The sequence below is a fragment of the Amphiura filiformis genome, chromosome 5, assembly GCF_039555335.1.
Source record: "Amphiura filiformis chromosome 5, Afil_fr2py, whole genome shotgun sequence".
Taxonomy (NCBI): Eukaryota; Metazoa; Echinodermata; class Ophiuroidea; order Amphilepidida; family Amphiuridae; genus Amphiura; species Amphiura filiformis.
The window spans coordinates 13,682,360-13,707,199 of NC_092632.1; the positions used below are offsets into that span (position 1 = coordinate 13,682,360).

At 36.9% G+C, this 24,840-nt stretch overlaps 1 protein-coding gene across 1 annotated transcript in view; it reads left to right on the forward strand.

Moving 5' to 3' along the window:
• The window catches only part of LOC140152013 (cysteine-rich motor neuron 1 protein-like), a 142,245-nt gene that overhangs the window by 48,141 nt on the left and 69,264 nt on the right, over positions 1-24,840 (forward strand).

A 24,840-nucleotide genomic window follows, 5' to 3' on the forward strand; every position in this document is an offset into this window, starting at 1 on the left:
TATCTTCAAATAATTTAGGGGATTTTATGATTTCCTCATCTAATATGGTTCAATTTGGCATGCCACTAGCTACGTCACGTTAAGCTTCCGGTTGTATTTCCAAATTAGGAATCACAATTCTCGAGTAGTTCTATTACCGTCTGAACTTGCTTATCGATATAAATTGACCTTTTAGTTTCTAGCAAGTGTAGCATTAGTTTGTATTCATGTGGTGTATTCATATCATTTGTTACTGTGTTAACTTGCCCTAAATATAACTTCCTATTAGTATTACAAAGAACTAAACTGCAGAACTTGTCATCTTAATTTCATGAAAATTCAATTATCCCCTGAAATAGTTCAAGCAAAAAATGAAAATGTTGAAAAACAGAAGTGCTCAAAGTCAGGCATCACCAGAAATCTTTTTATCAGATGTAGCCAAGGCTGATATTGATGGGTCCCTAGAATGTAGAGACATGTTGAGGATCTGCCCTGGTTTGTGGGGCACACATTTACTTTCAAGATCTCCTCCAAAGGGCAAATTGTATGAAATGAGTTTACTCTTAGGGTTTATGTACTCTGCCTGGCCAGGCCTGAGGTGCCCCTTTCCATTTGTCAGTGGATCTGCATTTGCATGTGAATGTTGGCAAATGTGAATAAAGTGATGGGAAAAAAACCTGGTCTACAGCCCAACTGACCCCAATTTTGTGTGAATTGTGGATTAAAAGAAAAAGACATTTTTAATTCAAATATGTTTTGCAAAATAATTCAGATTTTTCAAGCTTTTGGTGATTTTTTTAAAGGTTGTTAAACCTTTTCCAGAAAACAAAACCCTATTGAAGGACCCTAGTAGGTAAGTCGACCTACCTGTTTACAGGGCTATTTTGTCGCATATAAACAAGGATTTTTAAAAAGTGAATATTCTTTGTGAGTAAAGTCATGATTTTCATATCAAATAGAGAATCAAATTGAACTGCCATGTCATCATGGTCATATAGCGCCTAACCTGTAGACATGGCAGATTCATTGTGGATGTCTAGCTTTTATCATCACCACCTGTACTGATCTTATCATTTGAACACAATCATGTCTTTGATGGAATCAATGTGATACTTTCAACTTGAGGACTAGATGTTAAGAAGAGTATGTGACTTGTAGGCATCATTAACAGTAAGTCCAACTAGATGGATTATATGTTGTCCTCTTCCACATCTTAGAACTCTGGTGGGTTTTTTCCTGATACAAGCTTCAAGATTTTAAACAAGATGTCCCATCCTTCAAAATCTGTCAACTTACTGGAAATCATTAACTTCCTAGTATTAGAAGGCCAGTCCCGGAACAAGGGAATTCTTAAACATCTCTCGCAATGAAATCTTTCTGCTGAATCCTGTGATGTACACCTGTAATGCAGGCATATCAGTGTGCTGCCTTTGTGCACATGCTCCTGTTGTTAATATACATGATGCTGCAACTATGGCTGTGGGAGAATGCACTGTAAAGATATATCTGTTGCAATTTCTGCACAGAAGTGAAACGCACTGTGTAGTTTGTAGGTCGGTCGGTCGGTCGGTCGGTAGGTAGATGAAGAAATGGGTCCACAGTAATCTTGGACTAGGAATATCAAGAACACAGTGGCCTTCATTCTCATTGCAACATAGTGTGACAGGCAGTAATGAGAGACATGCTTAACACCTTTTAGGCAAAATGATGTATGTTGTGTTTTAACATAGATGTTGTACTATACCTGACTACCGGTACAGAAGGCACTCTAAGTAGAAGAGATCTTATAATCATTTTGCTATGACCAATTAAGGTTTGCAGTCACTGTAGTTTTCGTATTTACGATTTCCAGATATTTCTCCTCCCCAATACACACCCATTTCACCTAGGCTGGGGTAAAGGTAAATATGGTAGATGAGCTGATGAATCTGGCCCAAGAAATGCAGATACAGTCTTTTTTCAAAGTTTAGATGCAATTCTATAAATGCCTTTGGCAAGGAAACATAACTACACATCATATCGATGTAACTTGAATCCTATCAAGTACATCCCTATTCCCATTGCATGTGAAATTTCTTTGAAGAAAACTGATTCAAACCAGAGCAGAGAATCTGTAATTGATATTTAGACATATCGTATTACTGTTAGGAAACAAACCAAAAGTTTGATGATTATAAACAAAAGTTTTAAATGCTCAAAATTCCAACCTGAAAGATCAACTTGACCGATATTTTAACTTGTTTTTTACAAACCTAATTGGATTTTTTGACCCTCTGCCTAATGAAGAAGATAGTTTTAGGATCCAACTTGTGATTTGTTCCCCCAAAAGACCACTTTTCCTACATTATATGATCAAACAGATCATGATACTGTACAGGGAAAGTACTCTGACCTGGCTGGCTATTATAGGAAGAAGTTGATATTTCTCCAGAGACAAGCAAAATTGACTATACAATGGATATTTGGCTCAAAGAGATACAGTTTTCATCTTTGGTTATGACCCCTTTTACCCTGAAAATTATCCAGATTTAAAACTTGGCTATTTAGCTATTTAAATTGCAAGTAACAAAATCTGTTTTGAATCATGAATCACAAACAAGAGGAATATGAAAGTGTTATTGCAGCTGATTGTGACAGTTTTCCAATGTATACACAATTTTCTTTGCTAGTGAAAGATTTTGAAAAGTGACCCAAATATTTGCTTTCTTTTGCTACTTAAAGACCTTGATTTTTGTGTATTCCAATTCCAATTTTCTTTTGTATAGTGGACAATAATATGTGTATTTTACCTGTGCTAAAAGTCCCATTACAGATCAACAATTTTTTTTTATGTTGCCGATAAAAAGGTTCAAGTCCGTACAATTTCACCCTTTTCATAAATCCATTGCATTATGTGAATGTTATTCTTATGCCTTGAAAGCCACTCCTGGTCATAATGGAGGTACAAAAGAGCAAGATCTTTGCCTCCGGCGATTTTTAAAGTTCATATTATATCCGCTAAAAAGAAAATATTTTTACTTTGAAGATGAAATTGTTGCACTTTGTCGATAAAATACGGCACTTTACAGGCATTGACTTGAGGGGTTGCTGGAGGGGTAGGTGCAAAAGTTGAACAATTTGTGCAGCCGTCAAAAGAAATTTGCTGTTTGATTATACATGTTGGTGTTGTTGTAGGCTACAGACTGAAAACCAGCCTTGAAGGCATATTTTGCATTGCGCGCAAGTAGCTAGAAATATTATCATGAATGTCACACAAAATTGAGTCAATTTCAAAACGTTATCATCAGAACATTGCTAAAATGATCGCAAGAACATTGAATGAATACTGTGAATGTTTGGACTTATGGGTTAAATTTCCATTTGTACAAAATTCATCTGTGATACTGATAGTACAAACTCTTAAATAAATAATTTTTGGATTATATTTCGTCAAACAAATTTCAGTTGGCCTGCTCACTGTACCCAAGATTTGCACATTGTGGGTTAATATTTAATCTGAAAATGGCCTTTTGCATAAACTTGTGCATCCTTTAGGTTGTGTTAGGATTTGTTGAACATACTGTAAAGGCCTATAGTGATGATTTGAGTGACCGGTGTGTGGGTTGAGTGGGGATTTGTCAAACATACATTACAATTACGATTTGAGTGACGGGTATGATGGACAAGCGCAGGATATTTATTTTAGGGAGGATAATTCGGGCAAAATATCTGGCAGGTATTTTCTCTTCAATTAATTAGTTCAAAGGGGTGGTTGGGGATGGGCAGTACACAATAGGGGTGCAGGTGCTGAAAATTTAGCCTTTAAAAACCGGGTGAGTAAACAATTAATAAAATAGGTAACTTAGGCCTGTATTGTTAATTAAGCAATGCTGATTGGGGTTATGACAACTTAAGAAGGGCAAAATAAGTACGGTAATCTTTTTGGTAAAGTTATTGTTACTCCTTCCCAGCAAACACAAAAATGTTTTAAAAACATTTTTGTGGTTTTGGTAATTTACATTTAAATAGCAGGTTATATGAAGGTCATGAATACATTTGTTAAGTGTATCAAATGTTATTGTAAAATGTTTTTTGCAAATGTCTTACCATATTAATATGTTATTAAAATGTTTTATACCCTTTGTATTTTATATCCTTACCCTAACATTTTAAATCCGGAAAGCTTTTTTGCCTTTTCTTCCCTTTTACGAAAATGTTTTGTGTTTGCTTGGTTCAGACCTCACCAGTCACCCAGTAAAAGCTTGTAAATCTCAATCACTCAATGTGGTATCATCACAGCTCAAATGTCCAAGTGAGAAAAATGGACTCTGAAAAACATAGGGCAAGCAAAGGCAAAAGTGTGAAGAAACTAAAGGGATGAAGTCTTTTGTAGAACAATGCTTTAGCCTGGCAGAAATCTTAAATAGATGGCTATTCCATAATTATATGCAAATTTAATTGATTGAAGGGGAGACAATTTTGCTCAGAATTGTGCAGACACGCTGATTAAAATTTCATTTGCAAGGTACAAATATCATCAGTATTTCAATGTGGCTTTTCAAAATTATTATGATGATCAAAACAAAATGTCATTGGCATGTCCGTATTATTTATAGGCATATAAATCACAAACCAACAGTTGATAAAAATCATCATCTATTCCATTCCATTCTGCACCCCGCCTGACACCCGCAGAGAATCTCGTATTAGATGATACGTGGTTGTCAAGTAAACAGAGAAAACACATACACCTATCCCGGAAACAACACCTCACTCACCAGGACAGAGGAGGCTTGCTCAGGTCTTCAAGCAAGGAAGTCAAACTTAAAAGGATATGATTTATTTTACACTGGATTTACATTTAAACTAGCCTGTTCACAAACCGCGACACCTCTTGAATGGATCATCATAGGTATCAGAGTACAGCACAGAGCCTCTGCTAGATTTTCCTATATGCCTCTGTAAAACTTATAAGAACAAATACCCCCATCTTAATATCGCTCTCCCCATGGCTCATCTGGTAAGGGTGGGGCAGATGACCCATGATAAAATAAAATACCTTGTTACAGTCGGTTCCGATCAGGGTAACGCCCAAGTATCGGCTACACTTGCCTGTCCTGTAAAAATGCCCGACCAGCTATCTATGGCGACCCCCTTCACCAGGTCACTTGTCCCTGGCCGAAGTTTCGTCAGCATTATCTCTTACATTTCAGCTGTTAATGCCTACATGTAGATATACTTGATATAAGAAAAAAACCAGTGGACTGATTTTTACGGGGTGTGTAGGATCGGTAATTTACTGTAAAGGTGGGCTGAGGACTGTGGGTTCAGCATAGCACCCTTGAGGCCTTTAAATTACTTTGTTCTGTTTAGGGGTGGTGGGGATGGTGGCGGTAGGGGAGGGATAATTGTATATTGCTTCAATTTGCTTGTTGCTAGGAAGAGGATCAAATTACTGAAAATCAGGTTGTTCCAGTAGGACTAAGCAAGGGCTAACTGCTGAAAGGCAGTGAGATGATGCTATCACACTTCTTTAATTACCAGCTGAAAAGATTGTCAGCTCATTAAACCAGCTTGGTGATGCAGTTGCAGGGAAATTCTTACAGGGGAAATTGATAGGTAGAGATGGTGGTCATGTTGTTTGGTTAACGTGACTATAGCTCTGGCTTGGTCTCCGAGATGATCCACTGCAGAGGATTGAATTGTATTCATCTAGTCCCTTATCAGGCTCCTTGTTTGTGCTTACCCATCAAACACTGAAATTTGTGAAGGAGCCCAGCAGACCGCAGCATCATCTTCAGTCATGGTTCAGAATTTAGGAATAGTATTGTGTTTGGTATTGTGTTGAGGGGGTAGGTTTTAGATATTTAGGCATTGATATGATCATAATTTGTGCAATAGAATATTCTTGAGATTAAAGGATAAATAAATAAAAAAATTAATGAAGGTATTTTTATAGTACCTTTATAACAGTTATCGAAGTGCCTTAATACATTTATTCCACTGCCACTAGGATATTTCACACTGTTTGGTAACCAACAATATGACCCCAATATGATGATCCCCTAACAGCTCCCCATTTTACACCTGGGATGAGTAGGACAATAGAGAGCAAGTGATAGGATTTGGACCCACAATCTTGAGATCATAATTCAAACAATGGAAGTCAGCGAAGTGTGATTTACAAAATAATATAAGTTTGTGAATTTGAACATGTATGTAGCAAGCTGTACAGTACTTACAGGGAGATGGCCTCAAGTTTGCACTGCGCAATAGCTATCTTGTGTTACCGTATATATATGATTTTTCTGTGAGTAAAAGACTGCTTGCATGCATGCTGTTGTTGATGTACACAATACATTCAGTGCACTGTGGGATGTTACCTCTAAGAGAGTATAATGGATTCACTTATCTGGGACTCAAGTCAATCTATATAATAATATACTGGTAGTCTGTGACTCTGTCTGTGCCTCTGTCTGTGACTCTGTCTGTCTGTCTGTCTGTCCGCCTATTTTCTCGGAGACTAGGGGTCGCACGCCCTCAAACTTGGTGGGTGGGTGCAGCTTGACCCCAGACAGAACAAGTTTGTATTGGTTAGTGGGTCAAGGTCACCTGAGGTCATCCAGGGGTCAAATTAGTAAAACTGTTTTTCTCAGAGACGGGGGTCGCACATTCCTCAAACTTGACGGGTGAGTGCGTCTGGACCCGGGACAGAACAAGTTTGTATTGGTTAGTGGGTCAAGGTCACCAGAGGTCATCTAGGGGTCAAATTAGTAAAAACTGTCATATGGCCATGTAACTTGGTGGGTAGGTGCATCTTGACCTAAGACCGAACAAGTTTGTATTGGTTAGTGGGTCAAGGTCACCCAGGGGTCATCCGAGGTCAAATTAGTAACAACTGTTTTCTGCCTATTTTCTCGGAGACTAGGGGTCGCACGTTCCTCAAACTTGGTGGGTGGGTGCATCTGGACCTAAGACAGAACAAGTTTGTTTCGGTAAGTGGGCCAAGATCACCTGAGGTCATCCAGGGGTCATCTGAGGTCAAATTAGTAAAAACGTCGTATGGACATGAAACTTGGTGGGTACAGTCAACTTTTAGAGTCAAATGTTTGGACGGTCATTTTGGGGTCATCCGGGGTCACCCAGGGGTCAACTGAGGTCAAAATAGTATCGTATGGGCATGAAACTTTGTGGGTACAGTCAACTTTTAGAGTCAAATTTTTTGACGGTCATTTTGGGGTCATCCAAGGTCAAATGACTAAAAACTGTCATATGGGCATGAAACATGGTGGGTACAGTCAACATTTAGAGCCACATTTTGGAAGGTCATTTCGAGGTCACAAGGGGTCATCTGAGGTCAAATTAGTAAAAACTGTCCTATGGGCATAAAACTTGGTGGGTACAGTCACCATCAGCCAGGTAATCGCGACAGCTGAGAACCGCCAAATACGGGTAACCGCCTAGTATGCAATATTGGTGAGGAAGTCACAAACCATGCAAACTAATAACAAATGCCCAACGTTGCGCAAAATTCAATCGATTTGACGATTTGGTAATAGTATAAACAATTCGAGGGAATTGGACGATGTTCAGTCGATGCTAACATAATTCAGAGATGCCACTTTTCCGATTTTTATCGGAATTCCGATTTTTTTAGAAATCCTGACTAAAATTCCGATTTTTTTTGGTTAAAATTCTGATTTTATTATTTTTTATTTTTTTCCCGAACGGAGCACCTTTTTTTTAAAAAAGAAATTCTTGTTAGAATCGGCGAGTGAAATTTCCATCTCTTGATCAGTAATACATGTCGTTCGATCGCACTACGTATATGTACGCAATACGTTCTTTCCGACTCTTGGAAATAGACTGTTTGCATACTTGGTCTCGAGTACAGACTCAAGCAGATACCGGAGTATACGCTGCAACCGCAAGCAATGAGCGAGGCTACGGAACTGATTGAAAATCGAAGTGAAAATTGACAGTGAAGACTGTCGTCAAAAAAATGAATTTCGTCCACTCGTGAGGACGATTTGGCGGAGATTGAAAAGGATATACGGACAGATTTAATTGGCAGTGGTTAGAGGAGAAAGATATAAACGGAGACTACTTCTCTACGTACGTGAGAAAACTGAAACTTCCAGGTATGTAAGCTTATCGGGAAGCTTATAATACTTATTAAATATTAATAGTCAATGCATGACATGTGTGTACAACTCTTCCGAATTTTGCAGTTTCGCAAATCACTGTATTTAACCCTCAGAAATGGCCTCTCCTGTAGCTCTAAATGTACAGAAACCCCCTGGACCCCACCAGGGGCCCTTGAGCGGGCCCCTGGACCCCCGGCCGTGAGGGGCGATACTCCGGTCGCTTCGCTCCCTCCGTTCGCCTTTTCAGATTTTTTGGTCAACTACTGGTGGCATCATTGTAACATTATTTCACTGTTGTTTTAACCTTTGATATTTTCTTCAGCAAAGTTTAAGATGAATTGACCTGAAGTCCCTGGGGATGGAGCAGTTGGACCAGTAGTCGGGATTAATCTTTGTATTTGGGGGGGGGGAGGTGCTGAACAGTCATGAAAAAAATGTCCATTACCCAAGAATAGATAAATTTCCCTCCAATATATCAGGATTTCCCACCGTTTCTTATGTATTTCTTTATCTCCCCAAAAAAGCATAATTCCCTCCAGATTACCAAATTTCCCAGGAATGAGATTCCTGAATTCCCCATTTTTTCCAGGCCTGGTGCTAAACTTAATAAAGATGGACTTTCTTTTGAAAAAATGACTTGCATGCAGAAAGATCAACCAAAAAAAATCTTCCTTAAAAGGGTAACACTCTCCACCAGGGAGACCATGTGACTCACAGCTCCCTCCTTCCTATTGTGCCCCTCCCTTAATTTGAAAAATGTTTGTATCAGAATTTTATGGAACAAGCGATTCTTTTAATTCAAATATTTGAAGAATGTCTGTATTGATATTTTGCCTTTTGTCTGATCTGATCATGGGCAAAATGAAATAAAAGTCAAAAGTGGGAATTTACACATAAATTTTAGAAGTAGAGTATCTGAAATCAAAATCAACACAACAGATGATTTATCTAGTTAATTTAGATATTTGATGCAATTTAGTTGTATAGGTGTATTGAAAAGTGGCACTTAGACAGAGGGCACTAATTAGGTAGAATCTTCTATGGTATATGTAGGATCTTTCTACAATTACAGGTGTACAGAAGTTACTCAGTCCCAGATTAACAAATAGTATTGTTACACTCTTGACAATAATGTCAACTACTGTGACATGTTTGAAATATGAAACTGAATTCAAACATTATCATCTCAAGTATAACAGATAACAAAATTGGATTCCTGCAAGTTTTATTATCTAGGCCTCCATATGAATTGTAATGCAGTACAATTGTACAAAACATTGATATGAAGTTAAAGGTTTCTATAGCTGACTATTTTATAACCAGTAGGATGCTATTATGATGATTACCTGTCCGACCACCACAATGGTTTCGATTATTGGCACTCATCTGTAGAGCAGAGATTTGACATTCCCAAATCTGTGTTAAGCATGTTTAGAGATACATATATATTGGTAAGGGGCTGTTTTGGGAGATTTTTTTTCATCTTGCTAAAATTATGTAAAATCAGTCATTTTGTGGCCAAAATTGATTGATTTTGACTGAAAATGTTTGAAAAAAATTAAGATCATTTCAAAATAATTATGTTTGCAAAAAATCATCAATTTTTTGTCTCATATTTCAAGCTGTCTGTGATATTTTGGGGTCATTTTAGCCTTAAAAAATACCTACCTGTACCAACTCCACTTGAAAAGTCCATCTGCTCATTATAAAAAAAACAGGGTGGTTATTTGGTATCCTAAAGGTAAAAATGTATGTAATAACTTGTCATGCACTGTACATCTCACAATCACATTTCACATTCCAAGTCAAGTTAAAAATACCTACATTATTTATTTTGCTACCCACATTAGAAGAAAAATATATAAATTTTGTGAGCATTGCCTATTATCCATTGTCCAGCTGGCTCCTAAGAGGACAGGAAGTGCCTGAAGATTCACCTTTACCAGCAAGCAGAGTGACCCTAACAACGGGAGACGTCCAATTGAATCCTAACTATCCCAGCAACCATGTCTCCCAAGCCCAGCAACCGTGACTCCGGTTATGTGATCTTACGTGGGAGGAACTCTAGGGGGGCTGGACAAATCAGTGTTGTCATACAGCTAGTGGTGTATAGAAATTTGTTCATTGTTTTAACAGTGGTCTTTTAAATGCTGATTTCTTTGGGCACTTCAACTTTTTAATCTCCACTCTTAGGTTAGAAGGAGAAGCAGTCCTTACTCAGGATGTTCAGTGCATATGTGAATGTGACAGGTCCTTTTTGACATTACAAAATCTGCTGTGCTGCTCATTGGCCACTTTGCAGCTACTTCGTTGGGGGGTGTTTGCGCACCCCCCCCCCTCCCCAAGGAACTGGAACCAGTTCTAGGGTGTGTCAGCATCCCCTAAAGCTCCCATGTGAAAAAAATCCACATTTCAGTCTAAAAATGTCCAAGAATTAGGTCCAAATTTAGAAAGAAAAATTAACTGGGCATGAAAAAGGACAACCACTTTTTCATGTTAAACTGTTCTAAATAGCCCCAAAAGTCTATTTTTAGGGGTGAAGCCTACTTTCTTGCATGTAAGCATGTTTTTTTGGGGTGGGGGATGGTCCACATTTTGGAAATTCCGCTCCCTCCGCAAACCAGCGGAAGCGTTGTTTCATTTCAAATTTCCACTTAATTTTTCACATGGAGGTGGAGAGAGTACAACATTTGGCATGATTACCAAATGTAGTGCCAATGGTATGCTTTCAAACCAGATAAGGCATATCATATGTCAAAATTACACCATTCACCTTTAATGTAAGGATGATGACAAAGGCTTCTTGTATTTGGAACCTGACCTGGGGAAAATTGTATGGAAGTCCTGCTAGGAACTATATAGAGTCAGCTTAGGGAGGTGCTCCACCCACATCATAGACAACAAGCATGTTTTATCAGCTGAAAGATGTATTACATAGACCTATTTATTGAAATATTTCTTTCGTTGTGCATTATTTCAATTTACGAATGATCGTAATTGAGTCTAAGGGCTTTATTCGGTAAATACCATATTAATGGAAATATTGCTTGCATACTTGTTGTGCTACTTACACAAATATAGGCTTTTCATTCAGCATGTTTTTGATGTATTGTTGATTAAGTCACATACACATGGCCGAGGTGTGATTGTGCACGGATCATGCATAGTCAAAGGTTGTAATTTTATGTAGGTTAATTTTTCATACTTGACTTATTTCAGTCAATTTTTGTATATTTTTAATTTTGAGGACTTGAGATTTTCAAGATTGACCTACAAAATAACATGTTTTTCATTTCATGTGATTTTATGCTTCAACGATAAGTCGGCCCAAACCCTGAACATTTAAACAGCACAAAATGTTCTTTTCTTTACTATATATCAAAATTTCCAGGCTACTACACCCTTCGGTATGGGTGATTAAAGATGTCAAACTCCCCTAAAACACTCTCATGTCCAATGACTAAGTTCACTATCTGCCATTAATCAGTGTAATTGTAATGCAGGTGGGTCCATACCCAGAATACTACTTTGCCTCTTCTTCAATAATTATATTTCTAAAGGAGATCTAAATAAATTTAAGAAATCTAAATAAATCTCTGAGATCTAAATAAATACCTGGTATTCCCTTTAAAGAGGCAGAAAATAGTAATCATAGCTGTCTGTCATGAGTGGTTGTTAAGTTTTGTCATAAAGCATTACATAAATTGATTGATTTTGAAGAACCACATAACCATAGGCATCTTAAATTCACTTTCACAGACTTGTTTAGATATTTGTGTGGTCAAATGAAAGTTCATTTTGATGAAACTGGTTGTACTTGTAAATGTTCTGTGTAAAAAGTTCTGTCAACTTTTTGTCCACTTTTAACAACAACACCTAGAAGGTATTAATAGATGGCAGGAATGCTTTATCAAGTGAAATTTCCATAAACACCACTGACCTACACCAGCCACAGAATGTCGCTAACACAATGTAAACTTGAAAATTTAGGAGAATGTTAGAGTATTTTCTGTATATCTACACTACTTGTACACAAGAGCAAGACCTGTGTATCATGTGTATTGAGCCCGGTATTGAGACACAGATATTGGAACCTGTGATTGAGAAGACTCACAGACAACCAGGTTCTATCCCCTTAAGCTATATAGCCTGGGCTGTAATATCAAAACACACCCTACTGTGTGACCTCTGGTTCAGGACACTGTCATAAGGGTGGTACCTTGATGAACCATGATGTCAGATCACTGACAGCATAATACATACATGCAAAGCTGTTTATTTATATCTTCTATGTTTTGTCTAATATTAGGATGATGAAAAAAAATAGACAAGTAAGAGATAATTCAAATCACAGACTATCTGCAAACAGGTCCCAGCATTACCCATATATTAATGCCACTGAAGAAACTGATGCATATACAGCATATTTTTATGGTCTTTCACATAAATGCAAAGACATGCAACAGGCTATCAGGTATACACGAAAGCATGCAATGCTGGCGTGGCTGTATAGGTACGTATGATTGAACACATGTAATCAAATAATCTGCCCTCATGAATATGCGAGAATTCACAGCATACAGAGCACATGCTGTTTGTGAATAGTCTGTAGTAGTCTGTGGTTCAAGTTCTTCCAGGTGAGCAAAAATTAAGGATGGAAGGATCATCAACTCAGTTGCCTTGTCTATGACACCAAACTACTAGTGTTTTGTTTTTATTCATACCAACTAAACAAAACACTTTTCAGGTCCAAAATTTCACTGTTAGAGAAAAATATGAGCTTTCACCTGATACCAAAGTCTGCATTTTGATGGGGTAAAGTAAGGGAGGATGGGTAAGGCTGTCAACAGGTACCCAACACATTCAAAGTCATGATGTATAAACGTATTGTGGTTAAATTGCTTGCCTATATTAGAGCTATTTGTGGCTGGACAGAAAAACGAAGGGGGAGAGAAACAGAGTGAGCGTTATTAGTAGTATGATGAATATGTTTGCATGAGATCCTTGTGCATGCAACTGATTGAAACTTTTCGTTTACCAGCAATCTATGCACTGCAGGCAATCTAAAGACACATCTCGCGCTATTGAGTGTGAAGTCTTCGCACTATATGTATCTCTGTCAGTTTTAAGTTTCCAGGAACTAAGGCAATTACAAGCATCATTGGTTTCTCCGTTACTATGTCATATGACCATCCAAATCGGGACTATTAATAGCTTGTAACAGACCTAAGATTAGAACAGACAAATTATGTGTATGAGGAAGTTGGACCTTGATTGCATAGTTATTATATATGAGAAAGCAGTAATGACACAAAGCTGAAGTGAGACACATCAGAATAACAGGACTGCATACATGCACAATCACCGGTGTGTCCAGGATCTGTTCCTGCGGGGGGCTCAGAGGGGCTTTCAGAGTTATGCGGGGGGCTTAATTGCTAAAATCGTCAAAAAACGGCTGATTTTACATGATTTTTAACAAAGTGCGGGGGGCTTCAGCCCCCAAAGCACCCCACCTGGACATGCCACTGACAATGAACTTTACTATGGGTAATAAACTCCTCAAATAAAGAAAGTCCGCACTTACGTAACCCGTCCTAAACCGCACTTTGTACTGGCACTTGGGATAGATGGTAGGGGCCCATCGCGGGCAAGCAAACAAGCTTAGCAATTTCCACCGTGTGCATAATTTTGAATTGACACTTTTGAAAATGCACCAACTTTCATATACTGGTATCAATCTTTGTCAATTTAGAGTATTTGGTCGCAAATTTGGTATCAAATTGGAGCTAACAAGATTCTGCACACAACCGTATCAATCAAATTGAGATCAGGTTTTGTCATAGGAGGGGTTACATAAGTGCGGAATTTCTTTATTTGAGGTGTTTAAATTGATAAATAGCTTTATATCTGTACTTCACCTCTGCCAAGTGTATGCGAGTTGTTTTGATATGCTTTAGACAAAAGTTCCATATTCTGAGCCTCCTCAGTTAACTGCATCTTTTTCCTTTTTCAAATCCAGATCATTTTATACCATATCAAGTTTAAAATTGTAGGATTTTCTAAAAGAATTCCAAATATTTTGAAAGCAACGTGTGTGCGTGCGTGTGTATCAGTGTTATGGTTTGTATTCTCCAAATTAAATTCATCAGATTTTATCTAAAATTAACTCAATATAAAGAAAAAGGTTTTATACTCCAATACACCAGCATGCAACCTATTCAACAGAAACCTATCAGCATTAACTATCAACCCAAGGAACTAGTAAATGCAAACAAATGGGACTACTGATTGGTATCCAATCTGACAGCCATAGCCTTAGTTCCCCATGTTAGATCAAACGCTTTCAAATAGAGGTGTGTGTAAGAACATGAAGTTAGAGGATTATAACACAGCCATAGCTCCAAAGTGGCTTTTGGCCTAATACTAGTGTTTTGTACATTTTTGTCAAGCACCTCTTTCTAAAGGAGTTAATGAGTATGGGCAAACCTCCGAAGCACTTGTTTGAAAACACTACCTCTTTCAACAGACCACACACGCCTTGATGATTTTTCAGCGCAAAGTGGAAAGAAAATATTTGAAGCACTTGTATGTATGTGTGTGATGTTGAGGCTTAGGCATATTATTCCTAAAGAGAGGTCACTAACTTTTTGCACAGCTCTTAAGGCCTAACGCTATCAAGTTCAAAAATGTTGCTAAAGATTATAAAGAAAATTTTACAAAAGCGTGTGTGTTCTCAACATATTCTGAAATCTTGCTGGTTTTGTTAGAACTAATGCATTTCACTGCTGTTAAATCAGGTACATAGTTTTCTTTATTTTGGAAGATTGTGGCTAAAAAAGTGAATAGTCCTGCTTTGTAGTTTTAACTTTTGTATGATCTGTATGTGTTCTTGTAAACTTAATCCAGAATTCTGCATATATGACATTCCATATAGCCTATATATATACATAGTTGTAGGTGTGCTGGAAAATATAGTAGAAATGCTATGTGAATTCAATTAAGGTCTCAGAATTCCTTCAGAATACCCTGTACCACTTAAATGGTCTATGGTACCACTAAGTTTTCAATGCGTGTCTATAAAATAACGGTGCATAGATATAGGCCTACGCATGCACAGTAAACAGAATAAATAGCAGTCCACCAAGGTCGTTTACATCATCTGCATAATTGTGTGGCTCATTCTGGTACCGAGGAGTGCTGCACATTTTTATTTGCAAGCAAAATGGGGATTGTAATGCACTACAAGCAAAAATAACCTCATTCTGATTGCATAGTTCAATAACCTTCAAAGCTCAATAAGGTGGCCTCCGAAGATGGAGTATGAGGCTTTGTACCAGGCAAAACACATGCAAAGTTCATTTTATAAGTGTTCAAGCATATTGAAGTCACAGAACTTTGTCCTTACAGATGATTACAAATCTACGAATACTCCTTTAAAATAAAGGTCAAGACAATATTGTAATTAAGAGGAAATTTATGTGTAATTAATTGTTTACAGTTTGCCAATTTTGAAGTGTTAACTTGTTTTTAAATTCTTGATTCTATGTTTTCCTGCAGTGACCTATGCACACAAGGAATATACCCATGGGTTATTATTTTTGCATAGTTGCTTGGAACATGAAAACCACAAATATAAATGTAGCTCAAAAATGAGCACTGTTACAGTATTAATCAGGTTGTCTGATTATACCAACTAATGTTAGTATAGGAAGATCATGCAATACAAAATCACTTCACATTGATAGATAAGCTCAAGGCAATATATAGCTGCGTTAATCATGATTACACGCTGTAAGCCAACAACATTAACTGTGATTATTTGGTTTGATTCCAAATGCAAAATGCCCATAGCCTCACCGAAAAACAGAAATATTTTGTGCTGTTATCATATTAAATAGCTGAAAGATATTGTTTAAAAAGTACCTGGGCATTTGTTAACGCTCCACATACAGATGGTACTAAATGCAGCAGATGATATTATCTCAAATTTATTGAAAAAATTTGGGGAAATATTTTATTTTCATTCCATGTTTAGAAATTATATTACCATGAAAGTGAGTACGCACATGCCTCGTTTAGGGGTACAGTAGTGTGAATTTCAATTTAGTTCATAAATATGAATTTCTGATGCAAAGTATTAATGATGACCTACTTTTTACACCATCAGTACATAATAAATAGAACACTGTCAACTCAGGTGGGAGGGTCCCAGTTGAAGTGTTGGCTAGCAAGCTGCTTATGATAATACTCCAGCAAAGCAGGTGAATTTGAAGACCTTTACCTAGACCTACATTTTTCTTGAAAGCCTAATCATCGTTTTCTGAACACCTGAAGGTATGGAATGAATAAAAGGTATTATTACAACAAGAAGAAATGAAAATTGTTTGAAGAAAAGGGTGGATGCAACATGTTATACAGGTGCACGGATATATTCATGCAGACACATGATATGCACTTAGCACACATATCCCAGGTATGCATCCCACACACACACACCCACAGTGTAGCAAAATGTGATGAAACTCATTTGCCAAATAAATCAGAACTATAGTATTAGTATTACCACCATCTGCCAACAGAGAGAAATCTACATGATGGAATTTATAAACAAAATGCAAACATACAATGTCAGATTTTTCCTGACCTAAGTTGTGTCAGCTATTTTAAAACTTAAATTCAGACATAGGCCTAGATTTAATATTTTGTAGGTCATACTTTGAAACGAATACCGTAGAAGGAAAATATGGGAAACGTGTAAAGCCTGGTTCAATAAAAAATCCATTTTACTGAATGTTAAGGGTCAACTAGAATTAGTGTGTCCAGTCAAACTGCCAGTTAGTGTCATTCTCATATATTTCACATCGCATAAATGTTCAAATGTGTCATAAATAGGACAACCTCAGGACATTATAAGATAGGACCCATGCTTTTTTGAAGTGCTTAAACATGATAAATGTCTTGTGCATATCATTTTTTTCTCTTTTCCCCTTTCAAATTATGCCAAGGGTTACCATAGTGAGGTCAGTACAATAATCGCTGACCTACATCTTTTCACATCACTATTTCAGCACTTAGTGTTAATGTTTGTCTGGATCTTCATGAAGAACCGATAGAATTAAGTAGCCCATAGCTACTACATGAAAATGTGTCGCATAAATAGCATTAAATAGAAACATGTTTTGCTATCATATTACTGTATGTTGGCAACCTACAGGCAAAATAACATTCCCTTAAAGAAATAGTAAACAATTCCAGCATCTTTGTTCACTTAGGAGTACCATTTTCCAAAAGCTAGCAAGACCTTTCCTGGTTTAAGGTGAGAGTAATAAATGTCTTAAGCTTGTGTAGTTGAAAGTGAGCTTTCTGAAGTGTTTGCTCACCCATAAGTTATTTGACAACTTACACCTTGCCTCAAGTTATAGCTTAAATGATCTATTATTGCATGGGGGAAACTGGGTTTTGACAATCACAGTGCCTACAAATATGCGATATACATGACATTATATTCCACTCATGCACTGCCATTTTACACCCAAAAGGCAGAGCAACAACAATTTATTCAAGTTTGTTGTTGGGAAGAAGTTCTCAATACAGTGGGGTGCTCGGGGGCTTTGGGTGCTGAAGCCCCCGCATTTTGTTAAAAATCATGTAAAATCAGCCGTTTTTTGGCGATTTTAGCCATTAAGCCCCCGCATAAATCTGAATGAGGGGCTGAGCCCCCACAGGAAAAGATCCTGGACATGCCGGTGCAATACATTACAGATGGTTATGAAGAGAAATCCACCACTTTTCTTTTAAGAAGATTGCAGGGTTAGAGGTCCTGAAACCATCTTCATCAACAATCAACATCAACAAACAGAGAGTCAAAAGCAAAATTCCATTATATTTTTGTTCAAAAAATTTTCTTACGACCAGATTTTCAGTATTTTTATGTGAAAATATGCATGCCCGGTATTTTGGTTTACATACATCTTATGTTCAATAACTTACTTTTCACTCTTTCAGAACAACATTTCTGCATTTGTGATTACTATATACTAGATGTGTGTGAGATCTATCTCCCAATTGTATAAAGGCAACAATATTTAGGTCATATTGGTGGTTCTTGGAATCAAAGATCATAATGCTGTAGAAGAAAATAGCTACAAGGTAACAAACCTGTTGACCTATTTAGTGTTACCTTTGTTAATGTTAGAAGCTTGGTATTAGGTGATGACAAAGCTTTGATCAGTGCAAACTATGTTGCCAAACAGCAAATGTTAACCCCTTACCCCTTCCCCCAAAACACCTGGTGAAGTCAGACTAGTTATTGACCCAATTTCTTTGTTTCTTTTCCTCATGTCTTCCTTTCTGGTTTCAAGATTATAAATGTGATCACACCAAAAAATTTCAGCTGTGAGTTGAACTCATATACAAACCTTTCCATTTTCATACATTTCATAGATTTCACAGATTTGGAAATCTGAGAATAAGTTGATGGGCAGGGCCTACATTGCAGTCTTTTATGCCTTTCAAATCATTTTCTTTTTATAAATCACAAGAAATTTAAAACCAGGGAGCCTAAAATTGCATAAAGGCGCATTTTGTAATGAGATAATTAGCAGATATTTTAATTATTTTTGCATTTATCCCATTGAATTTTTATTTCAGTGGTTTCATCTATGGATTTTGCAAAGTTCAACTTTTTGTGTTGAGTTGCAGTCCCTTTAAAGCAGTGCTTAGAGACAGACATCTTCAGTTCTTTTTCAAGTCATACCAAAGATCCTACTCCTCTGTTTATAAATCCTGATGAGAACATGGGAAAATACACTACGTTTCCGCTCCTTGAGGAACTAGTACAAACTACTGCAGGGTACTTGTGAATGGATTTCGGCATCATAAATAGTGCGATTTAACCGAGTAAAGGTCTTAAATGCTGTATTATGCTCATACAAAATACCCAGATGCTAGACGTGTTTGATGCAAAGCCCCCCTCTTACCCCCTAGGGTTTATCACCAATGAAATCTCTCCTCTTCAAATCATGGCTTAAAGTCACCCATATTTTGTGCGCCATGTTCGCTGCCAATTCAAGTCTCTTGAAGAGCCCTGTCAGTTGGAATGAATTTCTTTGGATTTGACAACTGAAATGTAGCTTAAGGTGTTTTGGAGAGTTTCTCTATCATTTTTCCCAAGTTGAGTAAAACCAAAATGATAAAAAACTTGCAAAGTATTAAATTCTAAGAGAACCTAAAATCACTTTTATAGTAGGAGATTTGGTTTACCTCATAATGTGATTCTTAAATTTCATTGATGGCCTTTGACTTGGCTCAAATTCAGGTGTGTTAACCAGCCTGCTCCTTCAAGGGGCAATTATTATTACTCCAATAGTGATTGATAAGTGCTGCCTAGATTTCAAAGATGCAGGCTTTGGAACGATTTTGAATACATCAGATGGGGTCGCTGGAACTAAAATGGGGTCTGTTTTGCCTTTCTTGTTGAAAATTTCCCCAGAAATAAATGTGTGAATTTGTGTTTTTGGGGTGTGGTGGGGCTCAGATTTTTTTCCTCAGATGGATAATGAAGGCGGACCAGGTCTAAAAACATTGATTATTATCCTTTTTTCCCCAATTTTACCCCTGCTCTGCTCTGCCATCCCCTGGTTATACCTCTGAAAATGAGTTTGAAGTTTTGGTTGCAAAGTCTAGGAGAGAAAAGTTGTGAAAGGAACTCCCTGAATAGCCTTAATTGTGTAATTCTGCCTCTACAATCCAACCATAGCAATGCAAATACCTTAGGCCCTAAATCTCCTTTTGAGCGTCATTTATTTGCCGATGCTTCTAATGTTGTTCATCTTATGCATAGATAGCCTAATGTATGGATGAACGGCTTTGACATTTTGGAAGTACTAATTGAAATACTGAAAACCCCTTGCACTTTCTTCATAATCCATCTATATTCTTTGGGTTCAATTCCAGTTGAATGTATTAGGCATTAAAGTGGCATACCATAATAACAGACGTACAAAGCTTGCAGAAGCTTAGCTTGCATAAAGCGTCGCATATTTGTAATAAAAAAATCTTGAGCTATTGGTTAGGGAATGAACTGGGTGGAGCTATATATATATATATACAATCAAAATATGGACAATTTCAACAAAAGGACCAGTAAACTTTTTCATTCAAGATTGGCAAAGAAAGTAAGGTGACGTTTAATAGATTGCAGTTTCCTTGCAAAATTTAGTTACCATAAATTACATCTTTGTATATAATATGAAATTACTGTAAATATATAGTTTGCAAGGACAAAAATTCAATTAGGATCAGAACAGTTTCTAATCAAATCCATCATATTAAAATACTGTAATTCCTTTTTTTCTTTAATACATACAAAAGAACCAACCATAATTACCATCAATCATCAATCCCAGCTCACATTTTTTCTACCATACAATATATATTTTCCACTTAATCTTTGATATCATTAAATTACTCTTAAAGGGATCAATTTTGGTATTATGTGATTGTGAAGTCATTTGAACAAATCCTTTACAATGTGTATAACATCTTGAAGGATATTGATAGGTTTATCTATGCATATTTATGTTATTAGAAGATTTTTATAGGCTTAAATGACACTGTAAAGTGATACTAACTGTTAAGTGGAGCCATGTTCTTAATAGATTTACCTGCTCTGATATAAATACATATTATATGTAGCCCTAAATTGTATTGCCACATAACCAATAAATAGCAAATATTTACAAGTTTGAAGGTTTACAATCTTTTGAATTCTTTATGGCCACCAAAGATCATTAAATCATACTGTATGGACCCAAAGAAGGCATCTAACTTCTGTGTTATGGAAAGGCACCAATCTCCGCACATTCTATTGAAAGGCATCAATGTTTTATACACCAATAGTAAGAAAAAAAAGCTATAACCATGATAACAATGATGGCAGTTTCAAATCTTATGCCACTTTTTTTTATTTCTCTCATATTTCTGTTCTGTCTGTTCCTTGGAGGCAGTTTGGTGACGTGAGGAGCATAACCAAGTGATGTTTGAGACAAATAAAGCTGGCACACAAGAGGAATGATACATATGTTTGGACCTGGTTATGTTTATGAGATCCAAGGCTTAATAGGCATGAAAGAGTACCAACTGACCCTACTTGAAAGATCTGTCCACCTATAGAACAGAGATTTTTAACATCTCCAAGATCAATGTATTTAAATATTAAGAAGTTCACTGCAAGTTTTTAGTTAAGGTAGGAGCATCGGATAATAGGCCCATGCAGGAAAATAGCCACTATTTCAAATCAGAATTATGTATCCATTTCAAATATATAACCAATTGAAGATAAGTCTTTACTCCACTGATTTTTAATGTTTCATGAAAATTTAAACAATTCTTATGTTTTTCTTTATTTTTTGAAAATTCCCTAATTTTTTCTAAAAATAATTATTGCTAGCCTAGAGGGAATGTGATATGGGTTCCATAGTTTGTGGGGTGGTTAATAAGCCTAATATCTAAATTCTCTCGCCAGATTTTTTGATAAAGTGTTCATTTTTGAGAAAAATCATTTTTCTATTTTTAAATTAGGAAATCTAGAAACACCCATAACTTAAAATAGAAACACTTTATTAAAAAAAAGCTGGCGAGAAAAAAGATTTCTAAATTTAATAACCTTTCACATGACACCTTGTTTGTTAAAATTGGCCCTATGGTTAGCTCAGACAATAATTATGAAATTGGGTCATTCAGTGTTTCTAGATCAAATCAAGAAAATTTGAGCAAGTACTAACATTACCTTCAAATATCCCCTATATTACTGACCAATATATTGGAAAAAAGTCACTAATATTATTTGGTAACATTTTTGTAATAAAAAGATCCAAAAAGCAGTTCTATAAATGGGATAGAAAGGAGAAAAAATAATATTTAAACATAGTATCCACTTTCAAACTTTTACCAATTTTAGTGAACGAGGCTTAGTGTCAAAACCACTTTATGTACAAAGTCAATGGGGTTTTCTAATGATAAAAATGGCATAACTCAAAAACGCTTTGTTGGCAAAAATTAAAACTTGGCAGGCAAGTTTATCTCACCCAACTACACATCCTGTATCATTTTAAACCAAATCTGTGCATGACACCGTAGCCGATGTTTCTACCTTAAATGGTTAAAATGGAATAATGTGGTTCTTGCCATACCACTTTCATTGTTGTATGCATGAAAATGTATGAATATGCTTGTGCTTAAAAATTAGTAGCTAAAATGCATTAAAACGTCTTACAAATCTCAACGTGTGGTTCCAATACACTGAGAGACTTGTTCTAGATTGGATACCAATCGCCATTCCTCACGTTCCCAAAGATTTAAAAACCCTTGTCTCTCGTGTGAACATTATTTTTACCTCTTTCAATCCCACTCGCTTCCTTTCAGCAACACCTTTTGGGCCAAATGGAAAAAAAAACTAATTAAATGTTGAAAGTATTGTTCTCATTCACATTTTAATCTGATCCGGGATCTGATCAAATAATTATTCGTAACGATGCCAATGGCACAGAAATCTCTCAGACACAGTACGTCTGTTATACATGAATGTTGTGCACGTTCTATACCTGACAGAGTTTTCACCATGTGAATCACGGCTATTGACCCAAAAACAACCATCATTTGATACCAAAACGGGTAATATTATTCCACAACTCAAAACAACCTGACAATGAATAGAGTCAGGGAAATTCAAAAGAGACTTTCACCCACATGCATGTTTGTTGAGAGGGTCACAATATAACGGGGGTATTCAGGTGCACGCTTGTCCGTTTTGTTTTCTCGCGGAAGATATAGGCTGCCTTCTGGCGTAAAAACCACAATTTGGAAGAAGTAAAATAATCACAATCTTATTACGGTTGAAATGCGGCCACAAGATGAAAAGAAAGGCAATCTGTGAACTCCCTCCGTAAGGATCAACTAAACTCCCATGAACTTGTTGTCTACCTATGCCACTGAGTCTCTTATCATGATAATGCTATTAATATCATATTTAATGTGGGGGTAATTTGAACTGGGTAGAAACCACATGAAACTCATTACAACATGGCTGCTAGCATCACCATAGAAACTAACGTTAGTAATGTGAGGGGTCTACGTCACAAATATGAGACTCATTTTGTTGTTTGGATTAGGTTTAGACAATAAAAACAACATTATCGGCCAGTACTTAGCAGCCGCTAGAGGTATTTTCCAAAGTTACCTTTGATTGAGTTAACTTATAAATATTTTGCGAAGTGGTTTCTTGTTGACATTACCCCCTACTTCAAAAAAGAAAGACGACTTTGCATCTTTCGAATGATCAAGTTCATGAGCTCAGGACATTTCTACAAATTAATATTGTACCCAGTGGATATGTATGCATGCCGGCCCCTACGGACACAACACTTATTGGTAGAGCTAACAGGAATACACATCTAGGGTAGGGAGGTATGACATTGCAGGAGTGTAGTCACCTCAATAACCCCCACCTGCCATGTTGGTAAAGATGATCCACTTTGTTACCCTATAGGCCCTATATTCCTGCTTTTTCTACTCTTCCTCCCATTAATTTCTCCAGTTTTGACATCTTTGTTTTCACTTTCTTTCAAGTTTTTCTCTTCCCATTATTCCTCATAATTTTCTGCAGCTAGAATTTTGATTACCGTAATAGTGCATGGTAGCTCATACCTGACAGCAAAAAAACCTCTACTTGCATTCCTACAGTTTTGCAGATTTGCTTGTTTCCTGTTAACTAACAATTAGAACCATGAAATTATCATCTGTCTCATAACCCATCCACCTCTGGACATGAACCCACATTGCGTGCAATAGACCAATTCACGTCTCAAAGCACAAGATGGAAAACACAGTAAAGTGCATGACCAAAAGCTAAAAACATCCTCCAGGCTATTGGTGAACACTCCTCATAGAAGTACTTAGACCAACAGGCTACCAACTAACGCTCCTCCATGTACATAAGTTTTCATTCAGGTAAGGAACTATGTTTGCGTGTCTACAAGGAGACAGTTTGGCACCTTATAAATTCGCCAGTTTGTTAATGACATTGGACTTGGGTGGATGAAAGTCTTTCAAAACATGCTTCTCATCAATTTTCAGTCACCACTGGGGTATGTGAGATGACAGCTCCATGATGAGGGAGATGCATGGATGAGGGAGGCATGGCTACTGATACCATTCACTTTATGAAAGCTAGCCAAGATGTCATCAACTTGATGGTTCTGTTCATGTTCAACACTTAAAAGCACTTTACAATTTGAAGAGATGACTTTCAGTCTCATCTTTTATGATCCATTAAGCAAATTGCTAATTTGTGGTTTAAAGAGTGGGCCATTTTAATAATCTCTGATTTCTGTCAAGTATTACAACTATTATAATCATTTAGTTTGAATTTAGAGAATGTGGTAATGGCCAACTTTTTTGTCTCCTAAACACATTTGCTAGGTTTTAGCAGCAGTCTGTTAAGTGATGTACACAGCAATATTTAGGGGGTAGGGAAAAATTGAATAATGGAAGATCGCAAATTTTTGTAAGGGATACTGGGTTTTTGCACTATTCAGTGACGTACATGGCAAAATTTCCATGGGGGCATAATTGCCAAATTGGCTGAAGTTTAGGCAAAAACAGACCAAAAGGAATATGCACATCACACATTTCGGTCAACTTTGACTATGGTATTTTAATCCATGTCATTTGTCAC